Genomic DNA, 15,326 nt, shown 5'->3' with positions numbered 1-15,326 from the left:
AGCCAAGAGAGGAGGTGAGGAGGAGGAGAGTAGAAAGTTCTCAGGCTTTATAAATAACTATTTGCTTTGCTACTCTGAAAAAAGTATGATGAGCACTTGGTATGGGGCAAATTAGCTTGCTTTGACTGTCTTTCCTACCTTTTATTGGCAAGGAGGTAGTGTTAAGACTGTTAGACTTGGATAGAGTGCTAGATTTAGAGAAAAGAATATGAATATTCATATTTCTCTGATACTGTGTGACCATGTTGTCTGCTCTGCAAAAGGTAAGCTCCTAGAAGGCAGGACTATTTATTTTGTTTGTTTCTCTATATCTAGCACGGTTCCTAGAGCAGAGTAACTAGCTTGTTTTTCTGAGGAGGTAAGCTCCTTGAGGGCAGGATTATTTCATTTTTGTTTATAGATCTAGCATAGTTCCTACAGCAAAGTAACTAGTGTGTTGATTTATTCGTGTTAATTTTTTAAGACTGTGTCTCCCTATCTTGCCCAGGCTGGATATGTAGCAACTACTCATGGTCTGACCCCAAGACTGATTTTTACAAGCTTTGACCTGCTCCATTTCCCATACTCACTCACAAGAGTATTTATTGGTGCCAGAATTAGTGTGGATGTCCATTCAGCTTTAGTGGTAGTACAACTTAAAACTCTCCAACTCAGCTCCAGAGTCAGTTTCCTCCTTAACAAAGTTTATAAGCATGGGCCAGGAGGGCCAGTTTGTTGATGATTGCTTGATCAATTAAGGACAAATCATTTAATTTCTCTCAGCCTGTTTTTTTTTATCAGATAAATGGAGTTACCAATACTGGCAAACTCTCCCTCAAATGAGATGGTATATGCAAAGCCACATATAAATCATTATTGTTACCTGTGGGGCCTCCCTTAGGCTAGGCAAACCCATAGTAAAAGTAAGGGGGCTAAACACTGAGAGCACTTGTTTACAAGTCAAAGGAACCAGACTGAGACTCCACCCCCCCACTCTAAAGAGTTTGTGTTCAGGTGCATTTCTGTGTCCCTCCCCTCCCCAGCTTCCTTTCCCTTCCATTCCTCCCCCCACCCCAGCTTCTCAAGTTTTCCCCCTCTAAAGTTACCTTCCATCTCCTCTGTACACACATTCTGCACATTTCTGGTATGTAGCTATTTCTTCACACGTCTCTGTCTCTCCTATTAGAATGTAAGCTCCATGAGCACAAGGACTATCTTATGTCTTTCTTGGTATCCCCAGTGCCTCAAACTATTTAAAACTTAGTGAATGCTGGTTTATCCATTGATTGTCCAGCTAAGATTAGATCTAGACTTGTGAAGCCCCTTCTAACTCTGATATTCTGCAAGCCCATGACGCTGTTATTTCCACTGTTGCTTGCCCTTCACATGTGAAGCTGCCATCACACCCCAGTGAGTCTGGTCACAATTTCTACCATCTCATCCTACCACCCCATAGGCTCCCTCCACCCCATTGCCGAATAGGTCTGCAAATGCAGGCATCAATGTGCCTACTGATGTAATAGCAGGGGCCAAAAAGGTCTGTTTTTGTCTCTTGATCCCACCTCCTATTCTCACCCTACAATCAACATGAGAGATTGGTTCCTAGGGAGTCTATCTCCCCATTCCATAAGAATAAGTTAGCCATGCTGCCCCTTTAATGGCTGTCCACAGAATCAGCTTATGAAGGCCTGCTTCAGACCATCTCTCTTCCAGTTTGTTATATGGTTGGTCCTCTTGCATTCTGGGCTAGATCTGGGGACCCAATATCTCTTGAAATTGGCTTTCAAGGGGAGGCTAGGTGGTGCAGTGAATAGAGCACCAGCCCTGGAGTCAGGAGGACCTGAGTTCAAATTTAGCTTCAGAAATTTAACACAAAACTAGCCGTGTGACCTTGGGCAAGTCACTTAACCCCAATTACCCTGCCTTCCCCCTCCAAAAAAAAAAAATAAAAGAAATTGGCTTTCAATTCTACATAGGTAAATAGGGTGTTAGTCCTCCCTTACCTTTCCCAGCAACTACTTTGTCTTTATTTTCTATTTATTCATCTATGTTCATGCTAATTCTCCCCAACAGAATACGAGATCTTGGTGGGCAGGAACTATTTCAATTTGTCTTTGTATCTCCAGCACCTAGTACAATTCCTGGTCCATAGTAGATGCTTAATATATGTGTGTTGAAAGTGAATGAATGAGAGTCTCTTAAAAATAAAAAAAGTACCTTGACACACTTCTAAGTGTGTCATTATTAATATTTAATAAGCATTATTTCTACTTCTCCATCACTTTCGTTAAGTCTAGACAATCAATAAAATGAAAAATCCAGACCTGATTTGTAGCATTTGCTATTTGTGAATATTCACACTGAAAATTTAATAATAGTGCTCCAGGGAGCCCATGGGCTGGCTCCAGTATACCTCTGTCCCTACATCACACACACACACACACACACCCCTTTTCAGTCTTCTTACACTCACCTTCCCCTCCATCCTCTCTTCCCTCCTGCCCCTAATATACTCTTTGATCCAGTGACATTGTCCTCCATGCTGTTTCTTGCACAGGACAGTACTTCACCTGGCATTTTCACCAGCTGTCCTTCACGCCTGGAATTCTCTCTCTCTTTCTCTCTCTCTCTCTCTCTCTCTCTCTCTCTCTGTCTCTCTGTCTCTCTCTCTCTCTCATCTCTGCCTCCTCACTTCAGTGGTTTCCTTCGAGTCTCAGCTAAAATCCCACCTTCTACACAAGGCCTTTACAGATGCCCTTTGCTGTTGGCACCTTCCTTCTGTTGATCATCTCCAATTTTTTCCTGTGTGTAGCATGCTTGTTCCTAGTTGTTTACATGCTGGTTAGGATGTGAGATCCTTGAGAGGAGGACTTTGTTTTGCCTTTCTTCGTTTTCCCAGAGTTTAGAACAGTTCCTGGCCCATAGTAGCCTCTTAACAAATGTTTATTGACTGACTGACTGACTGACAATGTTGACATTTATGAAGCTCATGTATGCTGAGCACCCTGAGCATAGGTGTTGGAGGAGCTATATAATTAACTACTGTGTAATAGAACATGTTCACTTCTCCCTCCCCTAGTGGAGCTTATACTAGATATTCATGTGAAGTTCCCATGTGAATAAGATTGTGTGAAGGGCCAAGGCTGTTTTCACTAAAACAAAACATACTTTGGCTGGAGAGACATGAGGGCCTACCGAGTGACTTGGGTGCCTGAGAAGCGAATTACAGAGTCTGCATCATGGCACTGTAAAACTGGACTGTGAATTAGTACAACTGAGATCTAGTCCCAACTTTGTCACAGACTAGCTATGTGCTCTGAGTTAATGAACTTTTTAGGCTTCACTTTCTTCAGGAACTCCTATGAACTATTAGAGATGGGAGTTTAGGTATCAGCTAGTCTACCCTGCCTCTTCCTTCATTATTCTGATGAGGAAACTGAGGCTCAGGGAGGTTAAAAGATTTGCTCAAAGTCACACATTAAGGTCCCTTCCTGCTAAAATTCTATAATCCCATGGTTTTTAAGGACTTTCCAGTGCTAATACTCTTTCATTCTATGATTCCTTCCCATTAGCCTATAAAACAAAGATGGCAATCCTTATGACAAGGGAGACTGGTGGACTTGGCAAATGCAAGTTTTACCAGTGCTCTGGGGTTGTTGGGTCAAACTATAGAGTACAAAGGAGACCCGTTTTCACAGACAACCTCTTTCTGGAATGGAATTACTAATTTGCTTCTCCCTTTCCCTCTCCTCCTGCCACAGTAGACCACTCTTGGGTCCTGCCAATAAGGGTCTGGAACAGAGGATGAACCTCATCTGGAGAAGAAAAGGAAGGCCTCAGGAACCTGTATGTTACTTTCTAGTGTTGGCCCAGTAAAGGAGTCTCTGAGACTCTTACTCCAGTTGCCCCTTCACCTTTTCCACCCCCGCCTTGGATGGCACCATCATCTCAGAGTAATTTCTAAGTGTCCTACTTGCCCCAAGAATTTTAGATTTTTACATGCCAGATTCCAAGAAAACATTTGGCAGCTGGTTTTTAAAAAATGAGTGAGGAATAGAGGGTTTAAAAAAATAAAACTTAAACCTTGCTCTGAAGGTGGGGGGAGGTGGTGTTATTGTTACTCAATCTAAGTGCAACATTTCTGGTTGGGTAGCCAAGGTTCCATAGAGTTCTACACTGGGATCTTTTGCCATCCCCCTACTCCTTGAAGCGTGCTGTTGGTAACATTGGGAGTTTGAGAATTAGGATGGGGGGAGGAAGGGAATGAAGGGAGGATATGGAAAATGGGGAGCCAGAATCATCTCTCCAGTGGAACCACCTCAGGCAGCTTGGCAAGGCCCCAGTTTAAGATTCAAGTAGTAGGGTTCCTTTATAGACTCATTATGCGCAATGAGGAGATAAGGAGGTGCAGCTATGACAAAGCCCCAAAACATGTGCTCTGCGTCCAAACTGGGTGCTATCTGTTAGAAACAGTGCCAGGTCTTCCTGCAACACTTACTTTCAGCACTCAGCACCATCATGTGAAAGCAAACTCACCCTTTCTTCTGTTCCCTGGATCAACTGCCCTCCAAACTCTTTCTAGGGGTCTCCCAAGCCTCCAGTTGATCCGCTTCTGAAAGTGATGTCTACAGCATGCTGGGAAACATGCTTTGGATGTTAATGTGGGGGTTTTCTGACAGTGGTGTCTCATGCTCTTCTGATTCTTTTCTTCACAGGGATTCTCTCAACCCTCATTTCATATTGATATCTTGATCATCTGCTAGGCATGGGGTGGGGAAGGTCCCCCTAAAGAACAAAATCCCTGTTCTCAAACAATCAGAACTTAAAAATTAAAGTGGTGGATGCTTTCTAAAGTTTCCCTTTCAAGGTTGAGAACCTTGGCTATCTGGATTTTGTGGGTCTTTGACACTCCACAGCTGAAAAGGAAGCAGGGATGGAGGTGGGAAAGAGATTAACAGCTTCCATTGCTGCCAGACTTCTCAAATGCTCTCAAGGTGGCATCCAAAGAAGGAGCCAAGTGTTCAAGAAACAAAGTCCTTTCCAATGGGGGAGCAGGGGGAGGTGAGAAACGTTTTCACAGCTGCTGAGGGGAAAAGGCTGGATTCCTTCCAGGCAACTGGGTGTTGCTGTGGATTTGGGAGACAAGATAGAGACTTCAGTTGGATCCCATAACTTCATAACATGAGAACCTGAGGCAAATTGGATGAAAACTTGATTCCTGCACCCACCCACCCCTTGCCATACATATTTGTGAAAACTGAACCAAACCCACAAACTTACTGGAAACAGAGAGGTTGTCCCCTGGCTCTGTCTCTGTCTTTGTCTCTGTCTATCTGACCATCTCTCTCTTTTGCTCTTTCTTTAAGACTCTATACACACAGTGTGAATGAAGTACCACTTTAGGCTCTAATTCAGATTCACTGAAGACTAAGGATATGGACTGTGACATAGGGTCCAATCTTACCAGTTAGTCACTTGAGCCTGGTCACCCACCTACCAAGTCTCAGCTAAAATCCCACCTTCCTGGTCCCCTTTAATATTAGCACCTTACTTCTATTGATTATCCCACAAAATGAAATGGATATTCTTGTACCCTGTATTTTCAGTGATGACCAGGATGGTTAAAATGGCATCATGCTTTATTTTATTCCCTAATCTCAGAGAATTCCCTGGCACCATTCATCAGAAAACAGTGAGCTCATCTTGGAAGGACATAGCCCCTTGAAAGGACTTGAAAACATTTTACATAACACTTGACTTCACAAATCAAAGGGAAGATAGAGGATGGGTGTCACCAGTCCCATATAACAGATGAAGAAATCAAGACCTACAAATACTAAGAGAGTGACACAAAATTTCTCTTTCAAATAGTTGGCTCAGTCATGTCAATAACCCAGTCTCCAGATTTCCACATTTACGGTCTTCTCTACAAAACAATAACAACAACAACAAAACAACCCACCCCGCCCCCCAAGAAAAAAAAAACTGAGAGAAGTAACATTGGTCCTGTAAATCAATTCAGGATCTTCCAAGAGTAGGAGGGAGAAGATAAGGAAAGGAATGAATATTTCTACTAAGATTGTTCCCCACCCCTCACCCCCTGACGTGCTTTGCTGGGCAGAGCCTAGCAGGTAGTCAATCGCCTTCCACAGGAAGAGTCCGATGACATTTTCACATGACCCACGAGAGGAAAACAACCAAACACTAATGAATATATCACTGGCGATGAAAGTGATCAAAGCTGTTGCCCTAGTTGCATAACTCGTTTGTGGAAAGTGTTTCATAAACATTTCACAAGAAGGAGAATTTCAAAGCGTGAACATCTCCCAACCTGCCTTCAATTACTGCCCGGCTTTTTTTTTCCCCTCCCCTCTCCCCCTTCTCTACTTCTCCCTACCAGTGAAGAACAGTTTCTGTTTTGTAAGTGATCTATAAAGGTTTGGCAAAGGTGCTGCTCACGAAAACATCCTGCAGACATATTGCATGTGGTGGAATCCAGCTTCAAGAAGGTGGATAACTCATCACAGGTGAGCAAGGCCCCAAATGCCCGCAATGACCAGTGCTTGTGCCCTAGTTCAGGACACTTGGTCTCTGCTTCCTGCTCCACCCAACAGGCCCATTGCCCCTATCTCTTTATACATCTGTGCAAACCTTGGCAAAGATAGGATATGGAGAAGTCCCTTCTTCAGTCCCTCTGGCCTGCATTGAAACCACCCTAAGCAGGAGAAACTCTTTTGCTCATATAAATTTCAGATTTGATGGAGTGGGAAGAGAATTGAATTGAGAACCAGGAAAGTTGGCATCTTGTCCTGTTTCTGCCACTAATCAACTATGTGACCTTGGGCAGGTCATTTAACTCCTCCAAACCTTAGTTTGCTCCCCTGTAAAATGAAAGGGTTGGATGCTATGATGTCTGAAGTTCTTTCCAAATCTAGAGCTTTATGACCTTTAGTAATGCATGGTCTAGTGGCAATAATAGGGTAGCTAGGTGGTACATTGTGTAGAGTGCTGAGCCTGGAGTCAAATCTGGTCTCAAGTATCTCATCAGTTGTGTGACCCTGAGGAAGTCACTTAACACTGTTTGCCTCAGTTTCCTCATCTGTAAAAGTTGAAGAAGGAAATGGCAAAGCACTTAAGTATCTTTGCCAAGAAAACTCCAAATGGGGTCATGATGAGTCAGACACAACTGAACAGAACACATAATTCTGTACCTGGAAGCAGAAGACCTAGGTTGGAGTTCTGCTACTTACTGGCCGTATGATAACTCTCCTCCACAAACTCTGCAACTCTACTACATTGGCCTACTCAAAGCACTTCATTTCCTGTCTCTGTCCCTTTCTACTGGCTGTGTGTCCCCCATGCCTGTGTGGTTCAATGCTCTGCTTCCTCTCCTGTAAGTCCTTCTTGGTTCCTTTGCATCCTTCAAGACACAGCTTAGATCCTATTTTCTGCAAGAGGTCTTTCCAATGCTTGACATGGTGCCTAGCACATAGTAGTTATTTATAAATGTTCATTGATTGCTGGATTGATTTTCTGGCTCCCGCCTCCACCACCCTTGCCAAATTCTTTCAGATTACCTTTTATCTTCTTTATGTGTATCTTGTATGTACCTAGTTTTTGGCGTTTTTTGTTTTTTTTACATATTGTCATCCTCCCTACATGCTATTAGAATGTCTTCTTGAAGGCAGGGACTGTTTTCGCTTTTCCTTGTATCCTCGGTGATGACTGTGCCCAGCACTGAGTACACTAACAAAGCATGCTAAGTGAAAACCTCTCTGAGCTTTGGTTTACCTATCTGTAAAATGAAGGGATTGTATTAGATGTCTGCTAATGTCCCTTCCATCTCTAATTAGAAAGCCTGATTCTGTGGAGCCTATAATTCTTATTACTTCTCCATCTTACACTTGAAGTTGACACCTCTAGAAATGAAATTCTCAAAATAAGAGACATCTTTATGTTATTTTTTCCTGCTTGTAGTTACTCTGGAAATGCTACAAGCTTATTAGTCACAGCATTTTAACACTTTTTCATTCTCTCCTTTGCAGGAAAGGAGGTTTGCTACAGCTGGCACAAGCATGAAAAATACCATCATTTTATGTCTATGAGACTATACTACCTCCTAGAAAAAAATAGAGAAACCCACTAAATTGCATTCAAAGAGCACAGGAGACCTCAACGAGGGCCTATAGAAATGTTTCTTTCTTACCTAAACCCAAGGTACAAAATCATAACCTTCATTTTTTTAATCTATTTCCACATTTCAGGACTTTAAACATTTCCCATGTCTGATTTTCCAGGAGTTGTAGGCAAGTGGTTCCATTATTCTAAAATGGGAACTCTTCTTCTTGATTCTGGTCTAGATTCCATTCCACAGTTTATTTGCCTGGGATAAGTGATATGGGAGAAATAAAGGGGTACAATGGAAAGAGAAACTAGATTTCAACCCTTATTCTGTTATATACATGCTTATGTGATCTCGGGCCAGTCATTTTCCCTTTTGATGTTATTTTTCTGATCTAGAAAATGAAGGGTTGGGGCAGCTAGGTGGCGAAGTGAATAGAGCACCAGACCTGAGGTCAGGAGGAACTGAGTTCAAATACAGCTTCAGACACTTAACATAAAACTAGCTGTGTGACCTTGGGCAAGTCACTTAACCTTGGTTGCCTTACCTTCCCCCCCTCAAAAAAAAAAAAAGAAAATGAAGGGTTTGGACTAGACAATTTATAAGACTACTTTAAGCTCTAAATTCTACGAATTATTGATTATGGCTGCTTTTCCTGCATAAAGAAGTGACTTCCACTTCTTTGAGGAGCAGTGCAGTGGACCGGATGATGATTACAGTAGCCATCAACCTCCAAAGACTGTCCCCAAGACTCTTCTTGGATAAAGTTTGGTCAGAAATCTTCTCCTTCACCATGTTCCTATACTGCCTTTTCCTGCAGAATCTTGACTTTCTTCTCCAAGTTGGAAATGATTAAGAGAAATACAGGAAAGGAAGAAAGGGAGAAAGAGACAGGAAAAGACAGAGAGACAGAGACAAAACAAAGGACAGAGAGGCAGAGGGAGACAGAGAGAAAGAGAGACAGAGAGAGACAGACTGAAAGATCCCTCCTTTTCTATTACCTAGCCTGGAGGGTGCCATCTCCAGTTGTCCTGATCTGTATCTGTCCACTGGACCCAGATGGCTCTGGAGGAGAGAGTGATACTGGTGACTTGCACAGCTCTCCTTCACTTAAGTCCAATTCACTTGCATGTCATGGCATCACCTCCCTGATGTCATGGTCCTCTTGGAGAAGGCAGGACACAAACAACAACAATAACCTAGCCTGGAAACTGCCCAGAGTCTGCCTTTGCACTGTGCTATTTATTCTCAACAGTCACATGTGATGACTGTATTTTGAACTTTGTTTTGCTTTCTTGCTCTTGTGGTCCTTAGTTTTAAGGAGAAAATATCAAAAACAGGATAATAAAACATTACCTTGAAAGAAATGCCTATCCTAGCATTTATCCCAGAGGGTTTTAAATGAAATTAATAAAAGGTAGAGCAAATTCACCACCTGTTGCAGGGGAAAAAAAGGGGAGAGCACATGAAGGAATGGTCCCACAGGTTTACAAAGCTACCACTCCCTCTTCTTCTTTTTTTTTTGGAGGGCAGTTGGGATTAAGTGACTTGCCCAAAGTCACAAGACTGGTAAGTGTATCAAGTGTCTGAGGCCAGCTTGGAACCCAGGTCCTCCTGACTCCAGGGCCAGTGCTCTAGTCACTGCATCACCTAGCCACCCCTACCACTCCCTCATCTTAACCACCATGGCAGGCAGGTAGAGAAAGGGGAAGGAGTCTGTCAGTTAGAACTGGATAGAACTTTGATGATCATCTAGTCTGGGGGTAAGAATCTTTGTTTGTGTTCATAGACCCATTTGACAGTCTAGTGAAGCCTATAGACTCCTAAGAATAATGTTTTTAAAGGCACAAAATACAATCCATAAGATTACCCCCCAAAGACAATAATATTGAAATTCAGTTATCTATTCCTCTATCTGCATATTTACCTCTCTATCTATTTTAATTTCACAGGCCCCAGAATAAGAACTCCTGTTCTCATATGACCCTTTCATTTTACAGGTCAAGAAATTAAGGTCAGGGGCAGCTAGGTGTCAAAGTGAATAGAGCACGGGCCTTAGAGTCAGGAGGACTTGAGTTCAAATCCAGCCTTAGCCACTTAACACAAAAACTAGCCATGTGACCTTGGGCAAGTCACTTAACCCCAATTGCCCTCCAAAAAGCAAAAAAACAAAACAAAACAACAACAAAAAAAACTAAGGTCAAAAGAAAGGAAGTAACTTCCCAAAGTCACCTAGATAATAGGACCAGGATTCAAATCCTGTCTCTAACTACAATTCATCTTCCATAATATCATGGTTGAAACCTCTGGAGTGAGATCACTCCACCTAAAGAGACCCTTGGGTCTGTCTGTCTCTCTAGGTAGCTTTTATTAGCATCCAGCACAGGCAGCCCTTCAGATGAGAGTTTTACATGGGACTCTCAATGGACTCTTACTTTGCATATCCTTCCTAACCCAGAGTTAGCTACAATTTTGGGTGGAGAGTTCCTTGATGTTAAGATGTCATAGGACTACGCCAGGAGACCTTGGTCCACGTGAGACAGTTAGGTCCCAGCTGGAAGCCCTTCTCACACCTGCGGACCTATCCAGTGGTGTGCTGATAAGAGTTTAACGACTCATTCTGCAGGGGGGGGGCGTAACACAACACTGACACTTTTAATTTATTCTGTTATTACCATTTTCTCCATCACTTTCTTAAGTCTAGACAATTCAACAATAAATCAGGCCCTGATTTGTAGCATTTCTGAGGCGTAAATGAAACTTCTTCACTTGGCTTTTTGGGATGATGCTAGCACACTAGTGTATGTCTAGGGTTTGATCAATACATTCTTGCAAATGGCCCCATGAGGTCCAAAAAAAATGAAGGCACAATTCATACAGCTATCTTAAAAAAAATCATAGTATCTTAGACTCAGAACTGGAAGGAAACATGTAGGCCATCATATTCAACCCCTTCATTTTACATGTGAGGAAACTGAGGGCTAGTAGAAGCGAAGAGACTTTCCAGAAGGTTTAAAGGAAGTAATTAGGTATCACAGTAGATGAAACACTGAACCTGGAATCAAGAACATCTGAGTTCAAATCTGAACTCAGATACTTAGTAGCAAATCACAACCTCTGACTGCCTCTGTTTCCCCATCTATAAAATAAGGATAATAATGGCACTACCCTCCCAGGGTTTTTATGAGGATTAAATGAGATATTGCCAGGATCATGTGTGTAGTAAGAGGCAGAACTCAAACTCAAACCCTGATTCTCTGCCTCCAAATCCAATCTTTTCCACCTTACCAGAGTTTGGGGATTCAGATTTCCCCCAAACAGAGGTAGTTATCACCAGAATGATATAATAAAAGGGAAGTAGATCAAAGATCTCTAAAACTAGCACATATACTAGCTTTCCCCATCTGATATTTATTTAAAACACTTTCATTTTATTTTATTTTTATTTCATTTTCATTTTATTAAGTGAATTTGCTAGTAAGTGTTTGAGGCCAGATTTTAATTAAAATGAAAATAATGCTAGAAGGGATTAAGTCAATTGAATTCAATAAGTATTTTAAGCACCTACTATGTGCAAAGATCTGTTCTAGGAGCCTTAGAAAAACAACAGTTCTTCTCCTCAAGGATTTTTACTGGGGGTTGGGGAGGTATATAATAGTGATGGGGCAGGGAACAATATGAAGACATAAGTAAAACCAAGGTAATTGAAGAAGGAAGACACTAATAACTAGAGAAATCCTGAAAGGCCTTAGGCCCTGAGCTGAATTTTGGAGGGAGTTGGGACTCCAAGAGGTGGCCAAAGAAGTAGCCACATTAGCACACAGAGGGCTGGCCTTGTGGTCCGAAAGACCTAGGTTTGAGTCCTGCTTCTGATGCCTAGTGGCTGGGTGTCCACAGCCAAGTCCCTTAACCTGGCAGTGCCCCAAGCCACTCTCCAAGGCTAAAGTTAAACGATGCATTGCCAGTCTGCATGAAGGGAGTTTCCATACCCATGAGATCACAGGCCCAGACCAAAAAAAAAAAAAAAAAAAGGAAGCCAGTATCCAATATTATCACTTTATAGAGAGGCAACCTGGCTAGTACCTCACACTGATGATTCACCTTGAGCTTAGAGTCCACTAAAACCCCCAGATCTTTTTTAGGCCAACTTTCTTATTCAGGTGAAATTAATTGTCTGAATCCAAGTATAAGTCTTTTCATTCATCCCTACTGAATTTCATCTTATTATATTCATCACATTGCTCCCTTTGAATCCTGACTGTCAGCTAGTATATCAGCTATCCCTTCCCGCTTGGTGATATTTGCAAATTAGAAGAGTACTCTATTCATTTATCCGAGTCACTGATCAAAAAGTGAAAGGTCACAGGGCAAGCTCAGTTTGCTGGGGACCTCCGTTGGTGTCTTCTTGAGAAGCTGAACTTAAATCATTAATAATTACTCTTTGACTCCAGTCATTCATTCTCTTTCAAATCCATCTAACTGTATTTCCATCTAGTCCATATCCCTCTTTTTTCTCTTTAAAAGTATTGTAAGATACTTTATCAAATGCTTTGTTAAAATCTAGTAAACCTTACGTATTTTATTGCCTTGATCTACCATTTTAGCAACCTGTCAAAAAAAAAGGGATATGATTTAGTCTGGTATGGCCTATCCTGGTAGAAGCATTCCTGGCTATTTACAAACATGGCTTTCTTTGCTAAATGTTCCCTAAGTGGCTCTTCAATAAGGAAGGAAGAAGCATTTATTAAGTATCTACTATATGCCAGGTACTATGCTAATAAGCTATTTACAAATAGTATTTCATTTGATCCTCACAATTCTGGGAGATAGGTGCTATCATTACCTCCATTTTAGAGAAGGGAAAACAGAGGTAGACATCATTTGGTATGGACTGCGTATGGACTGAGGTCTTCATGACTCCAGGTCCAACCCTCTGTCTAACTGGCTCTAGAAGAGAAATCAAATTTACTGTTCTACAGTATGCAGAATCTGTTGTCTTCTCTTATTTAAGAAGAAGACTTAGATTCAAATCCTACCCCCAATTGTATTAGTTTTGTGAACATGGACAAATCATTTAACCTCTGAGCTTCAGGCAAATTTATGAAATTATCAGAGGTCAATGAAGTACTGACCACTTTATATATGTGACCATTTTATTATTATTACATTGTCATTATTAATAGAATAAATATGCACTTGTTTTCAGTTGTGTCTGACTCTTTGTGACCCCTTTTACAGTTTTCTTGGCAAAGATACTGTAGTGGTTTGCCATTTACTTCTCCAGCTCACTTTACAGATGAGGAAACTGAGGTAAATAGGGTTAAGCAACTTGCCCAGGGTCATACAACTAGGAAGTGTCTGAGGCCAGATTTGAACTCAGGAAGATGAGTCTTCCTGACTCTAGGCCCTGGTACTCTACCACTCTACCACCATAGGAAAAAGGGAAATTATAGATGAATAGGGCTAGAAGTCACCTCATTTTATAGATAAGGAAATTGAAGTCCAAGCAGCTTAAGTGATTTGTCTAAGATGATACAGCTAGTAAGTGGCAGAGCTGGGATTCAAACTCAGGTTGTCTAACTCCAAATCCAGCATTCTTTATACTATACTATGTGTATGGTGTCACTGACATGTGGTATCACTTGGCTTGGTCTTACCAATGAAGACAACTAGTTTATAGTAGGGTGCCTGTATCTGAGGTCCTGGGCAGCAAAACTCGATGACTCCAGAGGGTCTCTTCTTGTTCTAAGCCCTCTGATCCCATGGCCGTGGATGGTAGTGATGGTGGTGGCAGTAATGATGGCATTAAATAAATGGAAAGGGTGATAGAGCATGGAAGACACACTGTCATTTTTTCCAAGCCTGACTGTGTCTCTGCATTTTTCTGTTGGATTTGTCAAGTTTCTGAAGGGATGAGGGTCTCTATGTTGAATACATCTTAGTACCTGATCCTATTGCCAGGGCTGTCTCTAGGCTTGAGAACACTCACATCCCCATATTAGTATGCAGGTTAAAATGAACATTTAAGGTGGGGAAAGAAGCCACAAATGGGCAACCTAAAGCCTGAGGTAGGGGGTGTGGCAGAGGGAAGGGCAGGCCTAGTTCTTTGCCAGGAAGATGGGGAGGGGGGGGGCATGGAACTATTTATATGTAGATGAAACTTGGGGATTTTTTTTTTTAGTACTCATTTGTAGACTTACTTCCCCTCCCCAAAGTATTTCCCTTCACCACCTAGTCACTGTTCAGAACAAGACACCCACAGCAATTGTTCAAATTTCCTTCATATTAGGGATGATTCCCTCTCTTAACCTTATATCCACAATGCTTTCCTCTCTCTCGTCCTCTAGCCCTTATATCCATAGGTACCTGGGCTCCCTTGGTATATGATAAAGCCCTTGAACCAGTAGCCAATGACTCTTTCACGTGCTATTTACCTTCTTTCCTCAACTGATCTCAATGATACTACTGAACTGGCATTAAAGTTCCTGCAAGGGACAAATTCAAGAGAATTTGGAGAATTATTTGGAAGGTCCACTTCCCCTTGCCCCTCTCCCTCCAAATTGTGGTTATTGAATGACTCCCCCCAGAGCTGCCTGTTTTAATAGAGGGAGATTGGATTGGGAGTTAGTCAATAAAAGTACTAATGGGGCGGCTAGGTGGCGCAGTGACTAAAGTGCCGGCCTCGGAGTCAGGAGGACCTGAGTTTGGGTCGAGTTTCTGACACTTAACAAAAAAACTAGCCTGTAAACTTGGGCAAGTTATTTAACCCCAATTGCCCTCCAAAAAAAAAAGGCATTAATCTGACTGGTCACCTATTATTTATGGGAGTTTGGGCAATTCAACTGGATGAGCATTTGAGAAGCATCCACTTAGGAAGTGTATGACCAGCACTCTGTTTGGTGCTGATGATACAGACAAAAACCATGCCTGCCCTCAAGGAGCTTCCATTTGACTGGGGGTAAACAGCAAACCCAGAGAAGTCCACACAAAATACAAAGCAAATGCCAAGGAATTTCTAGTGGGAGGGAGAGGAGAGCAATCACCAGGTTGATGTCTTGACTTGCTCATGAATTGGATTTAAGTGAGGCAGAGTTTCAAAAAGTCACTCTCTCCTCCAGAATCACTGAAGTGCAACAGACATGGGAGACAACCAGCACAAAGTCACAGCCCAGGGAGATGAACTCCCCACTCAGTCTCACCTCTTCTCTCCTCCTTTGCTCCCAGT

The 15,326-nt window shown here is 42.1% G+C and overlaps 1 protein-coding gene and 1 long non-coding RNA gene across 6 annotated transcripts in view; one reads left to right on the top strand and one right to left on the bottom strand.

The window, feature by feature from the left end:
• Window positions 1-15,326, bottom strand: part of POU2F3 (POU class 2 homeobox 3) — a 93,992-nt gene that overhangs the window by 23,783 nt on the left and 54,883 nt on the right. The window lies entirely within an intron of this gene.
• Window positions 6,087-8,411, top strand: LOC138147549 (uncharacterized). Its single transcript, XR_011164842.1, has 2 exons — window positions 6,087-6,506; window positions 8,025-8,411. It is a non-coding gene; the product is annotated as an uncharacterized lncRNA (long non-coding RNA).

This window comes from Petaurus breviceps, unplaced genomic scaffold (assembly GCF_028583685.1).
Source record: "Petaurus breviceps papuanus isolate PSGF00001 unplaced genomic scaffold, PetGlider_PUasm1.0 90804, whole genome shotgun sequence".
Lineage (NCBI taxonomy): Eukaryota > Metazoa > Chordata > Mammalia > Diprotodontia > Petauridae > Petaurus > Petaurus breviceps.
This window is presented reverse-complemented; position numbering and strand designations above follow the sequence as displayed.